The sequence below is a fragment of the Lissotriton vulgaris genome, chromosome 7, assembly GCF_964263255.1.
Source record: "Lissotriton vulgaris chromosome 7, aLisVul1.2, whole genome shotgun sequence".
Classification (NCBI taxonomy): domain Eukaryota; kingdom Metazoa; phylum Chordata; class Amphibia; order Caudata; family Salamandridae; genus Lissotriton; species Lissotriton vulgaris.
In genome coordinates, this window is record NC_141695.1 from 861,024,235 (window position 1) to 861,038,629 (window position 14,395).

The 14,395-nt window shown below is 44.6% G+C and overlaps 1 protein-coding gene across 3 annotated transcripts in view; it reads right to left on the reverse strand.

Moving 5' to 3' along the window:
- Nucleotides 1-14,395, reverse strand: part of LARP1 (La ribonucleoprotein 1, translational regulator) — a 773,488-nt gene that overhangs the window by 41,338 nt on the left and 717,755 nt on the right. The window lies entirely within an intron of this gene.

Sequence of the window (14,395 nt, forward strand, 5' to 3'; positions counted from 1 at the left end):
GGACCCCCTTCCTGCTAACGCTGTCAAAGTCCTTACCCCGTCGCTCCTTCCACTCTGGACAAAAATCATTAACAGCTCACTTCAACAAGGGACCATTCCTGACTCCCTCAAAGTTGGACAAGTCACACCTTTGCTAAAGAAACCTACAGCCGACCCCTCTGACCTAAACAACTACCGTCCCATTACCAATATTCCAACTCTTGCCAAACTGTTGGAAAAATGCGCACAAATACAATTAACTAAACACATTAATCCGTTTGATCTCCTCAACTCTCATCAATCAGGCTTCCGAGCAAATCACAATACTGAAACTGCTATGACTCACATAATTGACGTCGCCCTTCAAATCCTAGATCATAACGATACCTGCCTCCTCATCCTCCTTGATCTCTCCTCTGCATTTGACACCGTCAAACATGAGAATTTACTCGAACTATTAAACACAAGAATGGGTCTATCTGGAACTGTGCTCAAGTGGTTCACGTCCTTTCTGCATAACAGGTCGCAGAAATTCAAGAGCAACAACTTGATGTCCTCGCCAAGACCTGTATCGCTAGGCGTACCACAAGGATCCTCCCTATCCCCAACTTTGTTCAACCTAGTTATGGAACCTCTCACCACCCTGCTACAAGAATCCAATGTACACTTCCACATGTATGCCGACGACACCCAACTTTATCTCAAACTACAATCACCCAAAGACATCACGCTCTTGAATTCAACGATCAGAAGCACCCAATCCTGGCTGGCCGCTAATTATCTCAAACTCAATGCCCTTAAAACAGAGTTCCTTCTGATCTCACCTCCCGCGAAGATCACTACCGCACAAATGTGGCTTAAACACCTAACGGCACTCAATGTTCAACCCACCATCGTGGACTCAGCAAAATCTTTGGGCATAACACTTGACACCAATCTCAGCATGCAGGAACACATCAACAAAGCAACTAAGGGAGCGAACTACCAAATCAACACCCTTAGGAAACTTAAACCCTTCCTTCAGGCCAAAGACTTCTAAACTGCGGTACAATCACTAGTCATACCTCGAATAGAATACGGCAGCATCGCCCGCTGCGGTCTCCCCCTAGCTACTACGGCACCCATAAGAGCCTCTTTAAACGCCGCAGCGAGACTCATCACTTGATCAAAAAAACTCACATTTCCCCTGACTTCAAATCCCTGAACTGGCTGCCTTTCGAAGCCAGAATACATCTGAAAATCGCTTGCTTGACGCACAAGGCTGTCCACCTGAGTTCACCTAGATACCTCGCTCAGAAGCTGACGATTTCTGGAGGCTCCAGAAACACTAGAGGCACAAACAATCTTTTGCTAAAGCCTAAAAGATTCCGCAAGGAAAAAACCTATAAACGCTCCTTCTCAGGAATGGCACCCAGGATTTGGAACTCACTCCCCCCTGAAACCAGGCTCATCCCCTCTACCATACTTTTTAAGAAAGAAGTAAAAGCTATCCTCATGGCTAAATGCACTTGAACTACTACTGGGGGTTAACTTCAAAGACTCGATACTGATCTGTACTACTTGTTCGAACCCTTTGCATTTTTGTTTGACTTTGAAATTGACTTACTTGATTGTTTATGATATCACATAACTGTACTTTTAACACTATTGATGTATCTGTTTATATATGCTCCCCTACTCTGTAAAGCGCTCTGATATCTGCGAAGATCTTGTTCGCGCTATATAAAACTTTCAAAATAAATAAATAAATTAATTTTTAAAAAGAAAGGGAAAAATGAAATGGAAATGGGCTCATATCGGCCTATTTCATTACTGAATGCAGACAGTAAGATCTACTCAAAAATCCTCGCTAATAGGCTTAATAATTTGATTCCAGGACTAGTTTCACTTTGACAACATGGGTTCATTCAACGTAGGGATACCACGGACTACATTAGAAGAATGATATCTATATTGGATGGGGCGCAGAGTAGTAATTCACCTGTCGGCGTGGCCCTGTTGGATGCTGAAAAAGCATTCGACAGGGTCACGTGGCGGTTTCTGTGGGCAGTTTTGGTCTGGAAGGGATTCCCCTCCCCCACCCCCCCCCCCCGAGTTTATAAAAGCTATTCAAACGCTGTATATCCATCCCAACAGCGGTAATCCAGGTAGGTGGTGATGTTTCTAGGGAGGTTGCGATAGCAAGGGGAACAAGACGAGGGTGTCCCTGTTCCCCTTTGCGGTTCGCGTTATATATCGACCCTTTTATTGCTACAATGGAGGCAGATATTATTATTCCGGTTCAGATCAGTACGCAATGTCAAAGTATATGCCTACGCGGATGATATTGCCGTGGTCCCATCAAACATCGCAGAGGCGTTACCCCGAATTATAGAGGAGGCAGATGTTTTCGGGAGATTTTCTAGGTATAAATTAAACGTTACGAAAACCCAGGTGATCCACTCTCAAGCCGGTCGTCCAACGAACATCACACTTGATTCGGAGGTAACATATCTGGGTATTAAGATTTCAACGAATGTGGCGGACATTGCAGCCACCAATCTCGACCCGATTATCGCCTCATCTAATAAAACGTTGGAAAGAATTAATAATTTACATCTTTCTCTTTTTGGCCGTAGCAACGTCATCAAAATGCTCATCTTTCCCAAGTTTTTGTATGTTTTTCGTGCCATTCCTTTTTTAATACCTGCGGTCTTTTTCTCTCGTATTGAGAGAATGTGTTCAAGGTTCCTCTGGAGTAACCACCGAGCCAGGCGCGCCATGAACAAATGTATCCTGCCTAGAGAGAGAGGGGGTTGGGGGATCCCCGATTTTCAACTATACCATTGGATCGCTATATTGCACCATATGGGAGTGTTATTGTTACCGATAGATCCAACCCTTGATTTTGCGGCTCCCTCAATCTATGAGATGCTTCTGGGACAAGAAGCTAAGCAATGTACAAATCGTATCATCGAGCAGGGAATTTTTATAAAGGAAATATAATTTACCCCGAGAAGATTTTTTTAAATATTTACAGCTGCGTAGTTATTGTGAACGGAAAAAAAGCCAAAACGCGATTATATTACGGAAAATTGAGATTATGGAGGCACTTATGGTTAGAAGTAAAATGCGCCCCCTCTACTATTTATTTTTGAATAATGTGAAGGATGATTTAGAGTCCTATGAGGTAAGTACTGAAAGGGTCAACATGAGTAGAAGTATTGAGATCGCGATCAATGCATTATTTAATGGCCCTCTAAAGAGTCAGCACTATATGTCAATCTTTGGGCTTGATTACACCCCGGGGTAATTGGCAAAGTGGAACACTGGTAGAGGTACTAACTGCAATCGCTGCGGCCAGTACGCAGCTGAAGCATCTCACATGTTCTTTAATTGCCCCAAACTCTGTAAACGTATAAAGGAAATTCAGACATTCATTACGGGAAGTCTGGGCATTTCTCTGCAGCTTACAGCGACATTGGTGATTTTTGGATGGCAAGGCAGTACGCTATCGGCGGCTGAGGAGGGTTTTGAATTTATTTGTATGGCCATGTACCGTTTATGTATTACATCACTATGGCTAGATAGTGATCCTCCAAAATTTGTCAATTGGCAAACTAGGCTGCTAGCAACCTATCACCTGGAGATGGCGCTTTACAGAACTAAGGGTATCAGAAAGAAAAAGCAAGGGCGCCAGTTATGGCAGCCAATTGTCAATTGGTTAGGCTCTTAACATAAACATAAGTATGTATGTGAATATGTATAATTGTTTGAGCTTCTGGGCCTCTTTGCTGTGTATAATTCATAATTTACTACGTGTATGCGCATTGGATGCTCTGCCTTTGTTACTTTTGTCGTTTCTGTATTGGATGATGGATGTACAATGTATTCTGTGTGCTGACAAAAAATCTCTAATAAAAAAAAAAGAAAAAGAAAAAAAAAAAAAAAAGAAAGGCTGCTACTGAACCAGACAGAGAATAATCTTGGAGCCGATTTGAAGCCAAACAGCACTATCTTATATTGGTAATTGCTTCCGGCTATCGCAAATTGTAGGTACTGCCTGTGGGAGGGATTGATGGGGACGAGAAAATCTGCATCTTTTAAGTCTAAGGTGGTCATATGATCCCCTGGGTTTAGAAGTAATAAAATGTCCTGAAGATCGACCTTGAGAAAGGACTGTTTCTTGAGATAGGTGTTGAGAGTTCTTAAATCCATTGCCTCAAAATTTTCCATATCAGAAAGAAACAGGAATAGACCCCTTCCCTCTCCTGGAGTTTGGCAACAGTTCTTTTGCTCCTTTTTCGGAGCATTGGAAGAATTTCCAAAGCAGATGTAGGTGTTTTTCCTCTTGCCGTCCTGGAGGAGTACAAGGTGGGATGTGAAGGCACTTCAAAGTATGGGCAAATTGTATCAGATTGAGGGCACATCGGTCCGTAGTTATTTTTTGCCACTGATTAAGGTGAAAAAAAAATGCCCCCCATGGGAAATCTGTGGAAAGGTGGGAACAAAAATAGCCGGATCCTGAAGTTAGTCATTGGTGTCATGAGGTATCTTCCCTGGCGTCCTGCTCTTCATCTAGGGGTAGATTTAGAATATGCCCCTGACTGACTGTCGTTGAACATACTGAGGCCGATAAAGCTGGCAAGATGTAGCGTAGGAGGGATATCTGTACTGCTGATATCCACCACTATATGAATGAAGGCCCCTCCCTTCCTCTAGCTCCCCCTAAAGGGCACTTTCTGAAATGGAAGCCTCCCTAACTCCTTCGCCGTGTCGGCATCTTTCTTTACATCTTGCAGTGCGTCATAGATGTGCTTTCCAAATAAAGCTTCTCCATCAAACGGAAGGTCTAGAACTTCCAGGTTCTAGACCTGGAAGTTTGCACTTCCGCCTAAATGAAGTAGCTCTGAGCTATTCTTGACAGCGCAATACCGCTGCACCTCCCAGCACCCTGAATGCTGTAGTAGCGATTTCCATCATACAATCTATAACCTCTGCAGACGCTCTTTCGCCCTCTTGGAGAATTTTCCTTACTTCCAATTTTCTCTCTTCAGGAAGTTGATCCACATACAGAGCCAGGTTGCACCACATTTGTCTATCAAATCGACCCAGAATGCAAGGGCATTAACTGCTCTGACCATTATAGCAGAAATTGATGAAAACCGCTTTCCAGCATTATCCAAGCGCCTGCCTTCCCTATCAGGAGGCATGGTGATGGGCGCAGAAGGGTTCTTGGATTTTCTCTGCGTGCCCGAGAGATTGCAGAGTCCGGTTTGGGATGACCCACCAAGCAAAATGGAGCCTTGTATTTCTTCTTCAATCTGGACAGCACTGGTATTGCAGGCGTCTTAATGACCTTGAGTCCTTCCTCCCATAAATCACTCACAATAGGGATAGCCCTCACTGATTTTGTAAAGGGCTATTTAAAATCATATAAAAACAGTCAGTTTGAGAAGTTGGCATTGGTAGATCAAATCTTTTGGCTGTCCTTTCTACTAAGTTGTGAAAACCACCAATATCTTCTAGTGGTGAGTAAACAGGTACTGGAGCAGGAGGCATGGGAATGAGGTAGTCATCCCACACTCTATGCGGGTCGCTCCCAAACTGTGCGCCGCGGCATCCTGGTGCACTGTTAGAAGTAGCCAGGGGCGCCACGCACAGCTTGGGAAAGTGGAAAAGGTAGCAGGATAAAGTTTGGAGATTGATTTTGTGGCGCCAAATAACCCATTTGGGACTGTCGTGGGTGAGTTGAGAAAGCCCCCCTGTCAGCATCTCACTCTCACACAGCTGTGGTGCGTCCGCCTCCCAGCAGGCACCAATGAGCCATGAAGGAGTGTGAAAAGCACAGCACCGTGTCCCATTCACACACTAACACTGCAGCTCTACGGTGGCTGCCTCTCAGCAGACTTGCACTGCACCACCCACCCTCCCCAGCCTTGTGATAATATAACATAGCTGCCCATGGACAAGAGCTCGAGCACCAGAAAGGTCGAAACAGCAGAAGCACACAGGGAGGCTTTCTTACCGTTGGCAGCTTCACACTGAAGTGTGTATTTATCACAAGTGGTGGCAGCCTATAAAAGAAGCAACAGCATTCGCACTGAGGTGACACTCTTATGCCAATGTTTAATTCATGGTGTTACCCATAAAGTCAGCCACAAAATAGTTAAAAAAAAAAAAACAACCGCTACCTATACCAAATACATATATTTAGTAATATTTCAGAACATTTTTTATAGTTCGAAAGTGCTCATTGTCAGAGAGGTGAACATAAGGGGCTCAAAATAAATGTGGCCCCGGAATCATGTATAGGAAAATTTAAAATACGGCTCAAGACAATCAGAAATGGAATACAGAGCCGGGTAAATTTATACAAAAGCTAGGATTGCAGAGCTGTGTTTTTCAAGAGATCATGCCTATTGGCCATTAATGTCAAAAGTGATTCGACCATGGTTTATTCATGGGTCACCTTCAGGATGTGAAATAAGGTTAAGGAAGCAGAAGAGCTTAAATTCTTTCACTGATGTAATGAGGAAAGTACTCTAATTAGGATGGAAGGTTAAAGGATTTCCCTAAACAGACTATTGCAGTTTAGGTCGGGGCAGACAATTGCTGAGTGTCTAATTGTCCGGCAACCATCCAAGGAACAATAATAATGGACTAACTAGGAGGGGAATTCATCTAAAGGGAATTGCTGAAAAAGCAGTCCCGTATAGTCTGAATCAGTAGGACGAGACAGAAGCCAGGCTTTGAATTCATTTTAGTTCTGAAAGAAAGTCTTGCATAGAAAGCTAAATTAATTCAATACCATGACACATCAGTCACATGATTTGGAGACTTTTCTCCCCGAGGTCTAGTTGTCTTACCATGTTGTCTTGTATAGAATAAGTGCACCTATGGCAGGGAAAGTAAAATGTCATGTGTGGACGACCGTGTGTATTTACACATTCGAATTATTATCAAGGATGCAAGTTATATGCACTACAAAATATATATATATATTTATATCTCTTCCATGTGTGACTTTACAACTTGTACATTTGCAGATCTTTTTCCTGTTTGTATCGTTTATGTAACTCATGTAATCCTAAGCCCTTATGTATCGCAACTGGTTCTTTTGTAAAGCGCTCCGACACCTTCGGGTAATGTTCGCTCTATAGAAAATCGCATTAAATAAATAAAATAAATACATGGGAAGGACCTCACAGATGGCAGAAGCACACAGGGAGATGGAATCTCACTAGCACAGTTTGGGAACCACCGGGGTAAGCACTACTGATTTCCTCATATATAGCGTTTGGTGAGAGCTGCTCACGGCTGAAAGAAAACATGTGTGAGAGTTGAACGTCCAAACGTCGGCTGAACTTGCAGGGAGTGCAGCATTGTTCCCCTGTGAGGAGTGACCTGAGAGAAAAACATCAGTGACTATCGACAGTTATCAGTGGTGACTGGCAAGCACGGATGGGCCCGCATTCACTATTGAAGTGCTTTACCATGAGGAGCTCCGATTAGTGCCCCCCAGGACCCACCTCGCAAATTTTCCTGTGCGAGCCACAGTGCTCTTGAATGCCGGATACTTTCTGCCCCAGAGAAGTGCACGACAGTCTGAAACCTCCCCCACACTTCCAGGCCTGAGGCCCCCTGTGTTCTCCCCAGGCCACCTAGCTGCGGCGGTCCAGATTAAAGTGTCAGAGCGGCCAGGACGGTCCTAGGACTTGTGGGGCCCTGGGCGAAAGGAAAGATGTGAGGCCCCTCTAATTTGCTTGTGACATCACAAGGTGTTAGGTGTGGTTAGGTCCAGCATACATGCTCCTTACTATATATCATGATCCAAAAGTTCTATGAAAAGATCTCCGGTAAAGCGCCCCCTTGTGGGTGCCCATTGGGCATTGCAGTGCTGACCTGAAATGGAGCTTGCCCGATGATGAGCATGACACGCATACAGGTGTGTGAGGGCACTTGATCCAAATGCAGCATATCCCCGCAGGGTATCAGTGTGTCTGGGGTCTGAACCACAATCCAAATAAGACCCGTCCAACTGGTGATTATCTACATTTGACAGCCTTCTGCAGCTTGAGAGAGGCTTGTGTGAAGTTCTGCTAAAAATGTTGGCTTCCTTCTGCCCTTAGAAGTCGGTGGAATTTGGATGTTTTAAAGTTGGTGTTTCTGCTGAGGTTGTCAGCCTTTATTTCTCTTCCGCTTCCTTCCTCCTTAATTAGGTGTACTTTTTTAGCATTAGGCCGTATCTCTGCCTCTAAATAAATAAATATATAAAATAGTGCATAACTACAGCTTATGTCACCAATTAATATTTTCTAGCAATTTGGGCATCTTTTTACTCATTGAAAGCCTTGACTTCCAGGCACATGTCGCCATGTGGATTACTGGGCCTTCTATGATTATCTCCCTTTTTGGGGAACAGGCACAATCATTCCCTATCACTGTGGCTAAGCTGGGAATTCCTTATTATAATTACAGTTTGTGAGTCTCCCTCTCTCATACCCTCACCCATCTCACCCTCTGGTGCTGCGTCCTATAAAGTAAGCTGTACCTCATTGGCCAAGCAGGACATAAAAAAACATTACACATAAGCTCAAAACAACACAACACCCTTCCAACCACACACATTTTGTAGCTTGGTATCTATGTGGTAAGTGCTTCAGCGCCTCACACATGGATAGTAAGCAATAAACAAATGCAACAATACCATACAATATGTTAATTGGACACATCGAAGTAAGACACTTGAAAAGCTAAAATCCAGTTCAAATGAATTAGAAATGCTTCCAAATTGCTGCTGTGGATTAACATATCCTCAAACTTGGTAACAGTAATGTATGCTTTTCGCAACTCTACAAATTACGTTTCTCAAGGATAAACCTTTGAAAAGGAAAGCTCCAAATGGCTGCCATCTTGCTAATGTACCAAAACCAAACTCTGAAGACGGGGATTAAGGAATGAGTTAGTGAGCTTCATTCCCACACTATGGCTGCACCTTTACATGCGAGGACTATAGGAACCCCTTGCACAATGTCTATCTTCGTTCTGATCTCTCTGTAAAGTGGATTTGTACTCAGTACGTTCAACAAACATGGCTAAATACTTGCCTGGCCTTTATCATGGTGTGTGGTCGCTAATAATTGGGGCCTAGGATTGGATAGTAAATCTGTTGACAAACAAAGCCTGGAGAGGAGGCAAGCAAAGACCTCAGTTTGTTCACAGTTGATAGCAGAATAGTTTTGTGAGTTGCACCCTGGCTGTATAACTGCAGATCAGTAGTTTGAATCTATGCAAGACACAATCGTTCTTCCAGGATCCATTATCTGAGCGTCATCTATACTAATATAATAAAGAGAGAGCCCAAACCTTTGAGGCGGGTAATCTCAGGAACCACAGCACCAATCACAACACCCAATACAGCGTTGGAAAGGGCAGTTGCAGCAGAAGGACACAGGCTATGCAGACGCCCACCATATACATTTAAAAGGTAAAAGAACTGTGCCAGCAAAGTAGTCCCTTGTGGGCGTGTCTGCGTTGTGCTGTGGGCGTGACAAACGCTGGGGGCGTGTGGTACATTTCGCCCTTCATGCCATGTCTCATATTGTATGCTAATCCCACCCTGCTCCCTTTAAATACCCCTGCACCTCATAATCATAACCCACCCTTACTCCTTAAAATACACAAACACCCTTAAACACTAACCCATCTTAACCCTATAAATATACCCTGTACTCCAAAACCTATCCCTAAACCCTAAAACTACCCCTGTACCCCATAACCCAAAACTATATGTGAACCCTTCAAATACCCAAACACCCCAAAACATATACCTCAGTACCCCAAAACATATACCCCTATACCCATACTTACCTTATCCAAACATTAAAAAAAACATGCTTTTACCATTCATGCATTTACAACGAATTTGGTTGTAAATGTATGCGTGGTAAAAGCATATAAAATGTAATGCCATGCGTTATAATGGCATTGCGGAGTCATGGTACTTTCGTAATGAAAGTATGCGGAGTGATGGTAGGCGGAAAGAAAGTTGCGGAATAATGGGTGTTTACCCTCCCCCGGTAAGTACATTGGTGGCACGGCGGCCCACATCTCCAGCAACATACTCATATTTTTTCACCACCCATTTGAAAAATGCACAGGTCTCTCTCATTGATGGCCAGCACCGACATACACTTTTAGACACACCTCCTGTCACAAGTTCTAGAATTGCGAACTGTAGAGCTGGGGAGCTACGTTCGAACCTCGGCATCAGCTCAACATCCTGCGATTCCAGGCAAATCGCTTTGTCTCCCCGTGCCTACTGCAAATGAATGTGTTCTTCTGTAATGTAAATTGTGCTCATGCCATGTTGTCGAGTTCGCGCTATAAAATATTCCAAGAAAAAATTAAGTAGGGGAACTCGAGTTCACACACTACTGAACACGCACTCTTAAGTGCATCAGCAGTGCACTGTGAATCGGAGCGTTTCACAGGCCTGTCACAGATAAGAAATGCTATCAAAACGAAATCCTGCAAAACAATATACTACTGGCCGGCAGCAATTCATACCCGAGCAACGTCGGGACGGGCTGCTAGTTAAATAATATAATAGTAAATCCTTAGAAAAAGTGGAATGAAACACCTTTATATGTACGTGATAATTCAAATGACAGCAAAAAACTACCTTTGCCACACCACCACATAGGTATTGTGCGTTTCACCACTAGGTTAATATCCAATGTGTTGTGTACCTCTTTTCATGCTAAATATTTTAGGCAAAGGCTCAGAATAACATCACCATTAACAAGCATTGGCAAAGCCAATCGGTCTTGCCTAGAACAAATATTGGCTTTGGCAATGTTGAGTTGCCGTGTTGTACACCAGTGGGGCTGTTTTTCAGCATGGTTAAAAGTTAGTGGCATGGAGTGTCCTTGAGTGAAATGATAGGAATAGAGTGTAATTGACTGGATTTTTTAGAGTAGTAGTTGTAGAGTGGAATAGGGGGGAGTACAGTCTCATAAGTTGAGTAGAGCAGAGTAGAGTTTAGTCGTTCAGTGTCAGAGAGTGTCGTAGAGTGCAGTGTCATCAAGTTCAGAGTCAGAGTGGAGTGCTGTATATTGGAGTAGGGTGGAATGGGTTGTGTGGACTGAGGTGGTGAGTGGATTGAAGTAGATTGGGGTGGATTGGGTTGAATTGGGATAGAGCTCATTGGAGCGAGTAGAGTGAGTTGGACTGTGTAGGTGGGGTGGATTGGATTAGAGTGGTATGGATTGAAATGGGGTGAGGTGGATTGGAGTAGGTTCTGTTAGATTGGTTTGGGGTGGGGTGGGGTGGATTGGAGTGTGGGGTGCCGGGGTAACTGAGTGGGGTGGTCTGAACTGGGGCGGGTGGATTAGATTTGGGTACAGTTGGGTGGATTGGAGTAAAGTGGGGTGGATTGAACTGCAGTGGAGAGGGGTGGACTGAATGTGGTAGATTAGACTGAAGTGGGGTGGATTAAAATGGGAAGGGAGGACTGGATTGGGGTGGGGTGGATTGGAGTGGAGAAGAGTGAACATGAGTGGGGTGGGGTCGACTAGAGTGGGGTATAATGTAGTGAGGTGGGGTGGAATGGGTTGGGGTGGATTTGAGTGGAGTAGATTTAATTGCAGTGGGGTGGATTTTTATTGAGTGAGGTGGCTTGGATTGAGGTGAATTGGATTGTGGTGGGGTGAGGTGGATCGGATTGATTTGGGGTGGTTTGGATTGGAGTGTGGTGGGTCAGATTGGAGTGGGGTAGATTGGATTTGGGTGAATTGGATTGGATTTTGGTGGATTGAATTGAAGTTGGGTGGATTGGATTGGAGTGGGTTCGATTGGATAGGGGTGAGGTGGATTGGATTGGAGAGGGATGGAACTGAGTGGGGCAGATTGTTTTGGATTGGAGAGGAGCAGACATGAGTGGGGCAGACAGGAGTGGTGCAGATTGGAGTGGGACAGATAGTTTTGCATTGGTGCTGATTGGAGTGTGGCAGATTGTTTTGGATTGGAGTGGCGCTGATTAGATTGGAGCACATGGTTTTGGATTGGAGTGGGGCAGATTGTTTTAGGTCAGATTGTTTTGGATTGGAGTGGGGCAGATTGTTTTGGATTGAATTGGGGCGGATTGGCGTGCGGAGATTGGAGTGGGGCAGATTGGAGTGCAGAGATTGGAGTGGGGCAGACTGTTTTGGGTTGGAGCGGGCTAGATTGTTTTGGATTGGAGTGTGGCAGATTGTTTTGGATTGGAGTGGCCAGATTGGAATGCGAAGATTGAAGGGTGGCAGATTGGAGTCCGGAGATTGGAGTGGGGCAGATTGTTTTGGATTGAATTGGGGCAGATTGTTTTGGATTGAAGTGGGGTAGATTGGTGTATGGGGTGAGAGGATTGGAGTGTGGTGGAGTGGAGTGGTTTGGAATGGTCTAGTGTGGATTGGATTAAGTAGGGTGGATTGGTGTGGGGTGATATGGGATGGATTGGCGTGGATTTGAGTGGGACCGATTGGAGGTGTACTGAACTATTATGTGTTAAAGCATTTTTCAGAAAAAAACACATAAGAAAGAAACCTTGTCAATTTGCAATAATATTTGAGAACTGCGTACACAAGCCAAAAGAAAACATTAGTGAAAAGTAAGAAAAGAAGATTAGGCAAAATAAAAGAAACTTAACTATAGAAAATAAATATTTGCAACTTTGTTTGTCCTGCTGGGCATGTTTTTACCAGTCTCATGTCTTCTGTTTGCAGGACACAAAGTTCAACAGAATAAAATAGTACCTCAATCACATTGGGAGCAGCGAACGTGCACTGATTAAGTTTAATCAATCAGTGCCTGGTCCCTGCTCCACAGAGAGTAAAGGAAGTGATGTTAGATCTGCCTTGAACAATTATGAGGCTTTAAAGAAGAGTACCACGCAAATCAACAGGTGGTAAGCAACGGGCAGGTTCCAAGCCCTTTTATGCATACAACAGTGTCTCGCAAGCAAGACGTATGCAGTAGCGCATGCTCTTGCAGGCATAACACTAAAAAGGGTCAGAGTAGCACTAAAAGATTTTCAACAATCACGTGCGCAGCCGCATTTTGCTATCTTCAGAGATCAAAAGGAAGAGCTAAAAAAGAGGAATGTTTAAGGACCTTGCTGCTTTTCTGAGGAACTGATTGGGGACAAGGGCCTACGGATAAAGGGTGCTCTGCCGGGAGTAGTTAATCGGAATGCATTTATTCCTTTGCACATTACACTAAATAGGTTTTTCAATGTCTTTGAACTTATAATATCAATGAAGTTGCTTGTCATTTCTACATCTGAAAAGGCAGACAAGATGTTTTCATGGTTATTAGCTGACAGCTTGTCACACTCTTTCACAACGAGAAACCTTGTCCAGCTACAGTACTTCCCTTCTGCCTTCTACCCCACAACACCCCACCCCACCTTCCCTGCCCTGCTAAACAAGATCCAGGTGCAGCACAAACATGGGCTGTCAAAATAGTATCTATGAAATCCCCTACAAGTAATTAAATGGACAAGAAATTCACTGCCACTCTGACATAAGTGAGGGGCTCAAAGTGTGTCACAAAGCAGTAAATCTGCTTTATTTGCGATAAGAGCGGCCACGGAGCTTCCTGCTGGGGAAATTAGGTGGTAATCCATTTGTACGCACTTAGCTGCATTTACTAGACAACCCTCTAGGTTTAGAACTGGTGGCCTAGACTGGGAAGCAAACATGCTAGTCTCTCTGGGTAATAAAAATGAATGATCTAACAATAGTGCTGCGAGGGCAAGTACAGGCCCCCCGTCCTGGGTTTCCCAGCACAAAATAATGGCTACAAAGTCCTGCCATGGGAAGCCACATCTGGACCTTGCAGCCTGGTGGAGAGCTGCGAGGCCCCCCTGCCCTGGACTTCGCAGCAATAGATAATGGCCCAAGTCCCAGTTAAAGGGGCCCCACGCCTAACCTTGCAGCCTGATTCAGTGCTTCGAGGCCCAGGGGATAAGTACCACCTCCTCTGTACATCAAAGCAGTAGTGAGACACTTTGCTGAGCACTGTCTTACTGTGGCAGTCTGAGCTAGATGCTCCCCCCTCCCCTCATCAACATCTCCTTACCCGCTAATGTCCGGCTCATTCTGGAAACAAAAGGGCCTTCTGTCGCCTGGAGACGAAATACACAAAGGGCAGACAAGTACTTCACCACAGGTTTTTAACAGAGGTGCTGCCCCGCACTTGTTCCAGAATGCTGAGGTAACTACTGGCTTTGCTGCTTTCACGGCCACTACCCCTTGTTTACCCTCCCCCCACGTTTCACACCCAAGAATGCCACCATGCCCTGAAAAGCGAGGTCAAGACACCTCGCTTATAAATACATTAGCAAGGTGATCGGGTTGGGGAGGGGGGCCTCGGGGAGGAGGGCTGCCTGTGA